Source organism: Helicoverpa armigera, chromosome 5, assembly GCF_030705265.1.
Source record: "Helicoverpa armigera isolate CAAS_96S chromosome 5, ASM3070526v1, whole genome shotgun sequence".
NCBI classification, from domain to species: domain Eukaryota; kingdom Metazoa; phylum Arthropoda; class Insecta; order Lepidoptera; family Noctuidae; genus Helicoverpa; species Helicoverpa armigera.
Window position 1 is genome coordinate 8758877 of NC_087124.1, and position 14509 is coordinate 8773385.

At 34.2% G+C, this 14509-nt stretch overlaps 1 protein-coding gene across 1 annotated transcript in view; it reads right to left on the minus strand.

The window, feature by feature from the left end:
• LOC110370844 (nose resistant to fluoxetine protein 6) overlaps window positions 1-14281 on the minus strand; it is a 57168-nt gene extending 42887 nt beyond the window's left edge. The window contains exon 1 of the mRNA XM_021326834.3: window positions 13965-14281. The gene's annotated coding sequence lies outside the window, so the exon portion shown is untranslated. The remainder of the gene's footprint in view (window positions 1-13964) is intronic.
• Window positions 14282-14509: the final 228 nt, after the last annotated feature.

Sequence of the window (14509 nt, forward strand, 5' to 3'; positions counted from 1 at the left end):
TTGATTGGGCTATCGACTATCGGCGTTGTAGGAATAATTTCAAATATAGAATGTTACGTCACATTCTAAGCTCGTGGTTGGGTTTCGTACTTTCATTGTTGTTCGAAACAATATTAATAAATCAATCATAAACATACAGGCTCAGCGTTGCGCAGTCAGTTGTTTACTTAACATTGTTCGTAATAATGAATGTTTTTTTATTAATGAAAATAAAACACTGTCGTGGCTTTGGAGTCTGCTATTTGATACTGATCAATCAATATGATGAACGCAGCCTTTTTGCCAAGCGTATTGGGTCGGCCTCCAGTGTAAACAGATGAGGCTGAATATCAGTGGTTTGATCTGATTGATGGATGAATGAGTAGACATATAGACTCACGAGTAATCGATACAAAACAAATGAAGCCTATGATCAGTTCAACAATTCCAAAATTTTTATACGGTGTTAGTTAGGAAACTCCCAACTCAATTTCCAAACTTTTTACTTTTACAAACTTGACATTCATTTATATGTCAAGTAGGACAATAGCTAATATTCTACGCCTGCTGCGAGGCATGATAAATACATACCTAATTCAAATAGACAAAACGTTAGGACACCAATCATAATGCTGTCTTACCGAAAAGGGTCCAAAAAGGTCTAGTTCAACATTGAGAGTCGACGTGACTGATTTGTCAAACAGTGAAAGGTCTTATCTCATTACGGTGTTGCTAAATGCATTGTAACTACCAGTCAGGCGCTTAATCTGTTATGGAACTAGAGATGGAACGGATTAAACGAATTGATTTGTACGCATTACTATCACAGCGTCATCTTAAGGTGGAGTTCGGTTAAGGAATTATTATATTCTGACTGAACTATTAACTACTGTATAATGCACATATTCTACATCCAGATGCTCTTTTGTTGCTCTTGGAGATATAGATCTGTACAAGGTATAAATATTTGATACGACTGTAATGTGATAGTTTGGTTCCACTTTAATCTTTGGCAGAATCCGTTCGCAATAAGGTTTTGAACAACGGTCATACTTGCTAACTTTAATAGCCATCGGTGAACAATCTGTAAAATTATTCAAAAATACGTACTTATTTATTAAATTCAATTCAAATTTATTTATTATAGTACCAAAAGTTTAAAATCATTTGATTGCTTATAGGTACAGGCTACACAGACTCCTATATCATATCAAACGAGAGTCACCGTAATGGTCAAAGGCAACAAACTTCTGAATTACAAAGGTAGCCCACCCAGCCTTTGAATTGCCTGAACTTGATGTGTAGGCATCCACGTACAATTGTAGTTTTGACATTTACACATACGACAAAGCAAAAGTTACATAGGTGACCTATTCACAAACTTAATTTTGAGTTGCTGGACACATGTCATTTTCAAACAAAAGTGTATCATAAAAGCCTTTCTCTGAACTGACATAATTTAAGTGTACCACTTAAGTATTTTTAAACAGAGATTTTACGCTAGGCGGGTAATGATATTGACACTATGTCATATGTATCTTAGGTAGGTATAACTACAAATAGGCACCTGATACAATTGTTAGGTTACTAGCAGATAATAAAAAGAGCTAAAAAGCTGAATACTTTTTAAATCACGATAATAGTGGAGCATCTCCGAAATAAATACGACAGAGGACGTGCCGCTGGAAATACATAAGATACAAATCTACAAATCACTACCAAATGTAGTTGTTTTCTCATTGTGTTAGAACTAGTGCACTAGTGATGCTATTAAGTTGAATGTTGAGCGGGTCCCACGTAACTTGTACGTCATCACAGCGCACGCTGCAGAACACCGACTTATGCAAATTGAGATTTGAATTCAACACGTTATTGCGCTGTATGGCTGCAGTTCGGCTGAAATTCATGTTCATATTACTTCGAGTTTAGACCAACAGAATGCTCAACAAAAGTAGGTGCCACAATAGACATTTTTAATAAAAAGTTTTGTGTCATATAAAATGCAGAGGTGCATTTGAACGGAATGGTTCCAAACTCTGATAGCAAAAGATAGCTGTCATAATCTGTGATTGATAAAACTACGTATATTCACATAACATTAAAGAAAAGTTAAAACATATTGTATGGTCATTTCCTATCAGTTGGACTACGGACAAGGGACGCTATGCAAACAGATTTAACCCCTGATCTTCTTATTTTCAGATTAATACGAAATGCTATTAAAAGTTCTTGTTTCGTATAATATGTTGGCTTAAAGTGCGTGAAACGTGGAAATCCGCATTGTGGTTAAAACTGTGCCAAATGTCCTCTTTAGTTTACCCGACGTTAATGCCGACCATTTTACATTTTTGTTGTGTTTACAACTTTCAGAAGCTTTCTGGCTAACGACCTAGTTGATAGGAATGAAATATCATCATTTATACCCCTGTGAAATACAATTTTTAATAGCAAAGTAACTCACTTTTCCATTGTTAACAATAGTTCGGGTAATAAACATCATTTACTAATCTATTTGCCACCAAAACTGTCGTCAGAAAACGCTATGTCATTAAAGTCGACACCTACTTTCCTACTAATAAAATCACTTATAAATCAAGACAGATAATAGGTAAAACCATAAGTACATAAATATGTTGTATCGCTTTGATTGAACCCGACAAGGGACCTGTGACTGAAAATAGATCCTTTTAAATAACATTACTACCAAATATGTCAAAAATATAAAAGAATACTTTTTAGGTACAAAGGAAAAGGGTTGAATAGCTAGGCACAAAAGTACAAATAAACTTTTAGTAAGTCCCAACATAAAATATCTAAAAGCAATAAATGTGACCCTCTTTGTTTCAGATCAGAAAATTTAATTTCATTGCGGGTAATAAATTCTATAATACATAAGAAGGTATAATCTGCCCACTTATGTCTGAAGTAGTTTACAAATATTCACACGACGAAATTTTGAATTCTAGCAGTATAAGGCTATGTTCAGATGGCAAGCGCATAGCGCGCGTTTTGATAACGTGCGTTTACAAATACATACATTTTGTTCAGGATGTACACATGCTAACGCGCGTTAGGCGTTATAAAATGTATGTAGTTGCAAACGCGCGTTATCAAAACGCGCGTGTTAGATTTTGATACATAATAGAGCAATTTAATGTATTATTTATTTATTGAAATCCCAAGAATAAGTGTAGGAAGCAATGAATAAACATAAAGGTATAAAAAAATAAATAAAACATTTTCTATGATCAAAATCAAATCGAAATGAAAAATCATTTATTCAAACTTGGCTGCAAAACAGCACTTTTAGAACGTCAGGATTTTACAATAGACAGCCCCCAAAACGCCCACCCTTCACCACTTCCTATGTGTTTTTGCTGGGAAGAAGAAGTGGTGGAACAAACTCCCCAGCAACACAATTCTGTCTGTATGGTTATAACCCATTAGAACATAAATCATATAAATCATAAAGAAATAATTCCATACGGTACCCAAGGTAACTACACAAGTAGAGCATAAATATATCTTATAGACATGTATAAAGCGATAGATTACTATACATTTTAAACATCAGCACAATAATACATATAAACAACAATTACAATAAAAATCACAATAATCACATCATAGTAAGAAAGTATAAATCAGGAAGAATACTTAACTTTCGTGTGTTGTCTACACCTCAACGTCCACCAGAAAAGTGCCACGACTATTTTAAAACATTATTTCGAACAGTCATACTATCCCGCCACAATTGACCAATCACAGACAAGTAAGCTTTATACACAAATAACTAAATTCACAATTGAAATAAACTAATTTAAACACACCAAATGTTATTTAAAACTTATAAAGATAATTTTAATATTTATTTTATCATTAAACATGTAAGATTTTAGATATAAAATTTAATGAACATAAAACAATTACATAAAGGTACCCTCATTTTCATGTGCGTTTACAGAGACAGTAAAAATATTCAATAATTTGTCATTTAAAGTTCGTTTACAGAGATAGTTAAAATCAAGAAATATACCATAATCTGACACGGCCATACTGACCTGTACTTCGCTCTCGAAGTACCTCTTTATATTATACTGTCTACAAAACATTGGTAATGCTTAAAACTTAAAAACGAATTCAGTTTAACATTGTTACCGCCTCACTTCTCACATTAAGTAGACGAATAACAGAAACTTAAAAACTAATACAGTTTGTTACCGCCTGACTTCTCACATTAAGTAGACGAATAACAGAAACTTAAAAACTAATACAGTTTGTTACCGCCTGACTTCTCACATTAAGTAGACGAATAACAGAAACTTAAAAACTAATACAGTTTGTTACCGCCTGACTTCTCACATTAAGTAGACGAATAACAGAAACTTAAAAACTAATACAGTTTGTTACCGCCTGACTTCTCACATTAAGTAGACGAATAACAGAAACTTAAAAACTAATACAATTTGTTACCGCCTCACTTCTCACATTAAGTAGACGAATAACAACTACAGTATAACATTGTTACCGCCTCACTTTTCACATTAAGTAGACGAATAACAACTACAGTATAACAATGTTACCGCCTCACTTTTCACATTAAGTAGACGAATAACAACTACAGTATAACAATGTTACCGCCTCACTTTTCACATTAAGTAGACGAATAACAACTACAGTATAACAATGTTACCGCCTCACTTTTCACATTAAGTAGGCGAATAACAATTACAGTTTAACATTCCAACCACTCACAGTTACTACACAGTATCTTGTCTACTATTTAATTACGTAATTACAATAAGAATTAAACCACACATTAGTCGTTAATACAATGATTTTATATATAATCGATTTATTCTTAAGCAACTGACAAAATAAACAGCAATCATTACAAACTACTATTCAGACATTATACTATTCAGACATTATACTATTCAGACATTATACTATTCAGACATTATACTATTCAGACATTATACTATTCAGACATTATACTATTCAGACATTATACTATTCAGACATTATACTATTCAGACATTATACTATTCAGACGCATTATCATCTACCCATTCACCGGTCCATAATCTTAATTTATCCTTAGCAATAATAATATTTCGTGAATTACCTAGACCCCTCAAAATATACCTATCATTAGGAAGAATACAAATTATAGTATATGGACCCCTTAATCTAGGACCGAGTTTGTCATGACGCCTAGATTTTTATTGACATATACCGTATTTCCAATCTCAAAATTTATAGTATTTCGCCTATAAGCATCAAAACGATTTTGAAATTTAATGGCCTTCGATTGCAACCGCTGTCGTGCTAATTCTCGATCTACCCTGACATCAATATACTAGGTTCAGAAACATTAACATCATTAAGGCCAGTGAATTGATGGAATGTTGGCATTACAGCCAATAAGTAATCGAATTGGAGTCAAACCTGTTGATTTTTGAACAGTTGTATTATTAGACTGCTAAACCTTCCACAAACCGCTTGGCCAGTCTGACAAACCATCACAAGCCGTATTCAACATAAACCACTGTAGACACAACGTTCGATTCAACCAAATCAAAGCAGACCCTTTAAGGGCCTTACCTGCCTTAGCCACTGTTTCTATGCTACTCCAGGTGAGATCCTTGGCGAGCGTTTCAATGTTGTTGCACCATTGGTAGCACCGTTGTCGTTTTTTTTTCAGATCAAAGACTGGAAGCGCCACATCATTATGATTGTCTCAGTATCCATCCTGAAACATGGCCATATGTTAAAAAAAAATATAATTGGAAGCAGGGCATCCCACTTCTGATGTTAGATTTTGATACATAATAGAGCAATTTAATGTATTATTTATTTATTGAAATCCCAAGAATAAGTGTAGGAAGCAATGAATAAACATAAAGGTATAAAAAAATAAATAAAACATTTTCTATGATCAAAATCAAATCGAAATGAAAAATCATTTATTCAAACTTGGCTGCAAAACAGCACTTTTAGAACGTCAGGATTTTACAATAGACAGCCCCCAAAACGCCCACCCTTCACCACTTCCTATGTGTTTTTGCTGGGAAGAAGAAGTGGTGGAACAAACTCCCCAGCAACACAATTCTGTCTGTATGGTTATAACCCATTAGAACATAAATCATATAAATCATAAAGAAATAATTCCATACGGTACCCAAGGTAACTACACAAGTAGAGCATAAATATATCTTATAGACATGTATAAAGCGATAGATTACTATACATTTTAAACATCAGCACAATAATACATATAAACAACAATTACAATAAAAATCACAATAATCACATCATAGTAAGAAAGTATAAATCAGGAAGAATACTTAACTTTCGTGTGTTGTCTACACCTCAACGTCCACCAGAAAAGTGCCACGACTATTTTAAAACATTATTTCGAACAGTCATACTATCCCGCCACAATTGACCAATCACAGACAAGTAAGCTTTATACACAAATAACTAAATTCACAATTGAAATAAACTAATTTAAACACACCAAATGTTATTTAAAACTTATAAAGATAATTTTAATATTTATTTTATCATTAAACATGTAAGATTTTAGATATAAAATTTAATGAACATAAAACAATTACATAAAGGTACCCTCATTTTCATGTGCGTTTACAGAGACAGTAAAAATATTCAATAATTTGTCATTTAAAGTTCGTTTACAGAGATAGTTAAAATCAAGAAATATACCATAATCTGACACGCGCTATGCGCTTGCCATCTGAACATAGCCTAACACGTAATACCAAATAATAAGTATAAATAATTACATAATTAACTTCCATTTACTGCATTAAAAGTCAGTAAACATCATTGTACGAAAATGAACAACACTCATTTCAAAATACATAATTTTCCCAGCTAAAATGGCTAACCAATTCAATAATTAAATGAATATTCAAAATTGGTACACCAAATTGATCACTATTTTCCAGAGTCAACAGCTGGACATATGCCATTTCATCGCCAACCACAAAACTCAATCCTCGGTTTAAATATTCAACAATACAACAACCCGAATACATAAACTAAAACTGTATCATTTATTAAAATCATAAAACAAACCGCAGGCACCAAGTTGAATAATAATATGTTTGTCATAATTATGGATATTAAACCAGTGTTAATCTACGGAACCCAGACGGGTTTAAACTCGACTTAGCCAGATAAATGAATGTTTCATGAAGGTTCCTGAAACAAAATTGTAGGGTTGCTTTTGGCGTTTAATCTTCGCATTAACGGTACGATTATATCGTATTTATGAATATTCAATTCGTTAGTCGGTGAAAAGTTTTTGTATGAAAATAGCCATAAATTTGGTTAGGTATTAATATGCTTTTATCATAGTGTTTGGGTCCTGTAAAGCCTTATATTTTTTATAATAAAATTTATCTTTTCAATGCACGTTAAAAATATATTACTCATTCTGTAAAAGCAGCAAACAACGATTCTTGCACACGACATAACAAATAATTACAGGGCTTTCATAATGTTTTTCTTTTCTATCAACTTTATATTTCCAGCGAAGCATATTTGTGTTTATTTCCAGAGTTTACAAAGGTACCCTTATTATCCCGTTGGCGCTTGAAATACGGTCGCACTGAATAAAAAATATAAGTATGTGAAGTATAAGTACAAACATTTGTTCGCCACGAACCCTAATAATCCGTCTCAGTGCCGGCCGTCGCTCAACGGATAATTTCTTGTACAGTTTTCGCTTTGTCAAGTTCAGGGATTTATTTCGACCATCTTTGCGTGTGGTTTGTGATGTAAACCCACTGATGATGTTTAATATACACCTAAGTACCGGGTCATTCATTTTGGTAACGTCAGTGAAGAAACGAAATTACTGTTAGTTTATTCTTCTTTGAAGATTTTCGTTCTAATCAGGTTTTATTCAGGCAACCACTTTCCCAGAATTACCTACTACTACACGTACGTACTACGGCATACATTAGTAATACACACATTAAATAAGATATAAATACCTAGATATTCTCCTTACTAACTTTAGAAATGTACACTGGGGCATGCCTTGGCAACCTGTCTAACCTGTCACCCTAACACGAAAGCCTACATAACTTTGGATCTCTCAGGTACAGCCGTATAGGTAGACAACCAGAATTTGTAGAAGGCGACATTCTAAACGCTTCCACACAATAGGTATACGAGAAACATTCGCAATAAGCCAACGTAACAACACAAAATATTTTGAAACGTTACAAAATATTTGCGTCCAAATATAAGTTTCTGTATAAATAGTTAATTAGTTTGGCACTTAGTAATCTGAGCGGAATTAGTAGAGCTGCAAGAAGTGCTGTCGTCATTGTCCGTTTTGTAATATTTGTCCGCTTTCTATGACAACGTCGATGGCACATTTTCGTTTCCACAAGGTCATGTGAGACTTATCTATTTTATTTTCGATTGGCTACCGAAAGAAACTAATGTATAGCATTTTAGTACTTTACGTAGTCAGGCTTATTTATTTATGACAAACAGGAGAACACACACGCACCTATTTCGTTTTAATATTATGATCTTCAACGAGAATTCTACGTGCTCAAGTATGAAAGTGAGCAGCAAGCAAATTGTCAAGAGACAAAACCTGTTTGTTGTTTCAACCGCAGCGCAGACTGTATGCATTGTGATTTCTTACGTCGGCATCAGATCCGCCTGGATTTTACTCTTGCTTATTTACTTATAGAAATAATAAAGCTAGCATTAAAGAATCATTCAATTTAATACTTATAAAAATACATCATAAGTAAGTCGTGCGTATATTCCGTTTTTATTTTCACAGTAAAAAATACATTACATTTAATATGTATGATACACAAGAAAATATGTCTTTCACATGCATGTATTTTTTTAATACCTATAAATGTATGAAGATGAATATTGTTTCCTATTATATAACATTAATGAATGATTGTAACATATAAACATAAGTAAGACTCGCACAGCCAGCTCTTTCAATTTTATTTTCAGTTTAATTTATCTTCATGAAAAAGTATTTTAATCATCGCCCGGGTTTTCTCATTATTCTTTCTATACCGCCATAATACCTGGATTATGAGCTTACAACACCATTAGGAACCCTGTCAGCAAGGTTTATTATTATTAATCCAATGTATAGTTTCCGATCTAAAATCCATCGCCTATTCTTGGTGCAAACGAACCGGCTTCATTATGAATGTAATTAATTATAACAGTAGGTAACTCATATACATCGTACGTATTATGTAGACGTATACCAATTTATATAACGATAATTCACGTGAATTTCATAATAGATATAATATTGGTAGTTATATTCAGTCTACACTTAGCGTGAATGGATAATTCTGTATTTTATTGTAAACAGTACTGAATGGATTTAAACGAATCACAAAATTCTTACGAGTAAACAGGGATAATGTTTTGGAATTCACGCAAGCCGCAACTAAACTAGTAAAAATTATACTTTTATATTTGATATTAATTTACTTGATACCTTACAAGAAAAAAAATGACCATCCAAGACGATATTCGTTTAAGGTCCGTAAAGGGACTCGTTTTATTTCTGAAAGGATCATCTCAGGAAGGAAATATGTCCGTGTCCTTATACAATTTGGACACACACATATATCTCTGTAAATGTATCGTTCTTCCAGTTTTTATATACTTAGTTACCTATTGTGAACAGGAAAGCTGTTTATTGTACGAACGGACGAAAACGCTATAGTTTTTCAACAAAGAAATAACAAAAAGGGATCCGCTTGAAACTTTTATAAGTGGGACTAGAAAGGAAATTGTTAGAAAATAGAGTATCGGATTGGGGTCCGTTTTATTGAAGTAGTTTCAATTTTAACTCTGTCTGGACTAGGTGTGACACATCTAGATTTTAGGGTCCACTTTTTTTTGACCAAGAACTTCATCATTAACTTCATTAAGGAACAGCCACGCACTAAATAGCACTTCTTGTTCCAATTTGCAACGTAGCTATCGCATACAGCTATGTTTTACATCTATTAGCTTGAGCTAGAGTTAATCGAATCGCGGACGTATCGATTACCGCAAAGGCTCAATCGGGAAATTAATTAAACATCTATGTACTACACAAAACAATCATGATGATCTATAGATGCCATAATATACAAACTTATTTAGATTGTTATTAAAATACTGGCAGGCAAAACACTGTTTCGGTTTCTAAATCATGGGTTCTACGTTTAAAAACTAATTTAGATCACAGATAATGACGAATGTATTTAAAAAACGAATGTAATGTAAACACGTGACAATTTGCGGATTAAAAAAAAAGCGGCATACGTGCTTTACAACGCTGTGTGGTCTCGCTTATACAGGCTACATAATATTATTACGATACGTATGTATGGTGTGAACGAGGGGTGATCATTAACCTAGTTGCGCGGTTGTTACTCTCTTACGTCAGAAAAAAATCACCTGATTAAAACTAAGTGTAAAATTACATCGTTGTTAACCCACAATTGTTGGACAAATGAGGATTTGTATGAGAGTTTTTGGAAATAAATGAGCGAATGATTTTTTTAAAGAAAATTTCTAGATCTTCAAAAGGAAACAACATCTAAGCAGCACGGGTAAATATTCTTTTATTAATTGAATAAAAGAATATAAAATAAAAAGGCACACTTAATAAGATGACAAACAGCTTCTCTGCATTTTGATCTCTCGTAAAACGAACTGTGTACTCAATAAATAATTTGCCGGGAATTATTAAAGCCCAATCTCTTGGATATTCATATCAATTAATTAATTATTTATTGACATTCAACAACATTACAGAGGCTTCAGAAAGCTTTCATAAATACTTAAATCGACCTTTAAGAAGGGATCCGAACTCTGAAACGACTAATTTCTTTTGGATATGGGTTGGATCTTTTAATCGAGAACGCAAACTTTTAATTTATCTTGCAGGTAATCTTTTCAGATTAGGTAGTCTTTAATTAAATTGATCAGGATTTTCTTTTTTTCGCCGTCTGAATAAATAACGCCAGTTTTAAGTTTTCAGTGTGTGCTTGTGTCTGTCAGTAGCTGTTATAGCTCCGGACAAATAAAAATATTCTTGCGTACATAAGTAATATTAGTTGTAGCTACTTAATAGTATATTTTGCTCAGCTCCTGTTTAAAAAATATCCAGCACTTAGAAGAATTAAAACACAGGCAAATCTTTTTTAGGTTCCTGAATTTCAATTCAATATCGGCAATAAATACAGTCACAGTTCGATAGAATTTGAATAAACCATTCGTTCTAGCTGTCCACCGTTTTATGAACAGCGGAAACCAGTATATCAATAGCGTTGTATTTTTACGAGAACCTGTCCTGAATTCTGAATAGAAACGAAGAAAAATAGAGACACTGCGGGAAAAAACACAGAATATATACCTTCGAGTGCTCCACGTTGCAAAGGGTAAACGACTCTGCTAAATATTGCACGGGCTAAGCTCGAATTTTGCCAGTCCACAGATAAAAAAGGGTAGATGTACGGATTTCCCCAGGTAAGTGTGAATTTATTATCGCCCATAATGAAAAGTAAAAAGACATTTGCACGTGCAATCATGATGTCTCTATGACGACGAACGTGGTTTGAAGAGGATTCGCTTTTTATGATAACGATAATGAAAAAGCCTCAGCCTCAGCCTCAGCCTCGTTAATGTTATACATCGAAACACGTTTATTTTATTACATTTATTCGAGTAAGTCCGACTTTTAGTACCTCAAAATAATAAATTTTTAGATAGCCACATTATGATTGTGACGCCCAATGATGCTTCGGTCATTCTAATTCGATCACTATTTTTCTATTCGAAGAGTTCATAAAAGTAACTGAGATACATACATAGGCTTATTTATAAGTTCTGTTGTATACAACATTGAGAAAGTTCTACATAAAACTTTACAACTGGCTAGAATCATCGAGTTCTATGGGCGGAGTTGCTGAATAGTGTGTTAAGTTGCGATCAGTCGCCGATCGCAGCATAATGGTCGTGATTCATTGCTGGGGCTCGGGACGATCGCCTCGAATGGGGTCAATCGCTCACAAAAACCGATTCCCTCCCTCTAAATACGGTCAAAGGAAACTTGAATTGCACAATTAAGTACCAGCAAGGAGCTTTTACTAACGCCAATGGTCATACTGTAGCCGTGGAATATGTTATACACTTATATAAAAGTGCGCACACGCCTTGTTAGTGACATAAATGCTATGACGCAACGTGACATCTTTGTCGGAGGAGCAAATCTAACAAACGGTGAAAGTTCAGAGTCGAGCCCGCGGCGGCGATCTCTTATTTACTCATGGAAATGACTCCTGCGCTCCGAACTTTATAGGTAGTTGAAACGGTGATATTTGCAAGAGGCCGCGGCTCGTGCACCGCCCCGGCACGCCGCATCCGATATTGCGAAGGATATGAGGCTATCGAATACAGCGCGGGAAATGTTCGATGTGTTTCCACTTTCATCGTGAGTGCGTATCGTATGAAATGGAGCGGTAACTTAGGACTGGTTCTTTTTGTTCCACTTTACGCAAGTGGTCGATGCAATAATATTGCCTGAATTCCGCGGCGATCATTAAGTCGGTTATGATAAACACTGCCTACTTTTTAACAACGTGTGCATTATAATGAATCGAATGCCGAAATAATTCGAATGTAATATGGATAAGCATTTGATGATTACAAAACTTTAAGCAGTTTCGGCTAAATCTAAGTATAATGTGACAGCTGTTTACGGAAGTCGTGGAGGGTTGATGGAACATTATTTCATGTTATTTCCGAATGACGGTTCCACCCTTGCGGTTTTATTTGTCTTTGAGGCATAACTGACTTTCTGAGCCATAAAGTTTATTTATGTATTTTATGTAGTACTCTGGGAACATGGAATATAACATATTATACCTGCCACAGTTTTCCCTAGACGAGGCATGATAATAAAATCAAAGCTCATAATAATGTTAGTACGGCGTAACCTTCGGGTGTAATATAATATGTAATGTTTACCATTAACAATAATATATTGTTTTCGAAACTTTCGCTACTTATTGGTTTCACTTGAACTGTAATGTTTCACTGAGTGTGTACAAATTTGTAAATAAATAAATAAATAAGAGGAATCACTTTTCATGAGAACTGATAAATTGGAATTGAGAAATGGTTTGACAAACAATGGGGACTAAGCTTTTATTTAGTTAATAGATGCCTACTTCGTTAGCTAAGTGGAGCGACCCATTATCAAACGCCGATAATTAAATTCTCTGATTGTTTTTCTTTCTGATTTCTATTCGATGAAAATTGAAAGTATCGTTGAGTAATGAATTGACGTTGAGACGCTTTAGTATAAGCATGTTAGCTATTAGATAAATCTGTTTGCCCAATTAGATATTCAGTAGCATAAATTTTGTAACGTCAATCTAAAAATAAAAATAGCAGTAAAATTAACGAGTTTTAACTACAAAACACTATTAAGTTAAACGATTTAGTAAGACTGTTAGTACATTTCACTTAGCTAAGAACACGTTGCACATCTTTATTTGATTACATCTCAGTTCCTCAAACAGAATTGTTGTTTGAAGATTTTCTTTGATATGCAAACAATAAGCGTTGTATGTCATATTTATTATTTACTTGTAAAGAGCAGCTGCCTCAAACTTTCCCCTATGCCGTCTACATGAAAAAGATTTTTTGTAGTAAAATACTATACCCTTTTTCAAACTGTAGGTAAGTGATACATTAGTGGGTATTGTCGCCTAGACTCAGCCCTTGTAAAACAGGACTAACGCATTATACAACCCGCTCTACTTTTCACTTTAATGATAGGTTGACATTTCGTTTTCAGTACCCGGTAACCGACATAAACCTGCTAGTAACTAGTAGGGATAAAGTTATTAAATTATTACACATTTCTATATAAAATAAGACATACGAACCTCGAATTTGGTGGTTTTATATCCCGTAAAATATTTACCAGATATTAGATAATCACTTTGTTATTTTCACTGTGTGCGTTAGTTTGTCGATGTTTGAAGTGAACCGATGCGAAGTGAACCGCAATGGTTGCTCAGCGGTGAGCAAGAGGCCGAGCGCGTGCTGCGCAGGAGTCGACGGTCGTGCGGACACTGCGGCGCAGACCAACACCCGCCGACCGGTATGAAAGTGTGTTACATCAAATTAATATCACTTACTACGGATTGCCTTAACATTTGCCACCTATTATGTCAACGTTCAACTTTATGCGTAAATAGATGCCCATCTTTGCTCATCCAAAAAACTACGCTTCATGTGTCCGACTAGGTTTTAAGTTTTATCAAGTCCGAATGCCTAAATAATTCTGCTCTGAATTAATAATGTCGTCGAAACACCCTCTATTTACAATAAAATTAATTGGACGCTGGAAGTTTCATTAAGTGTAAGCGAATGTGGCTGGAATAACAAAGAACCGTGATGATGACGCGAGCGCCTAATATTTAGGGTC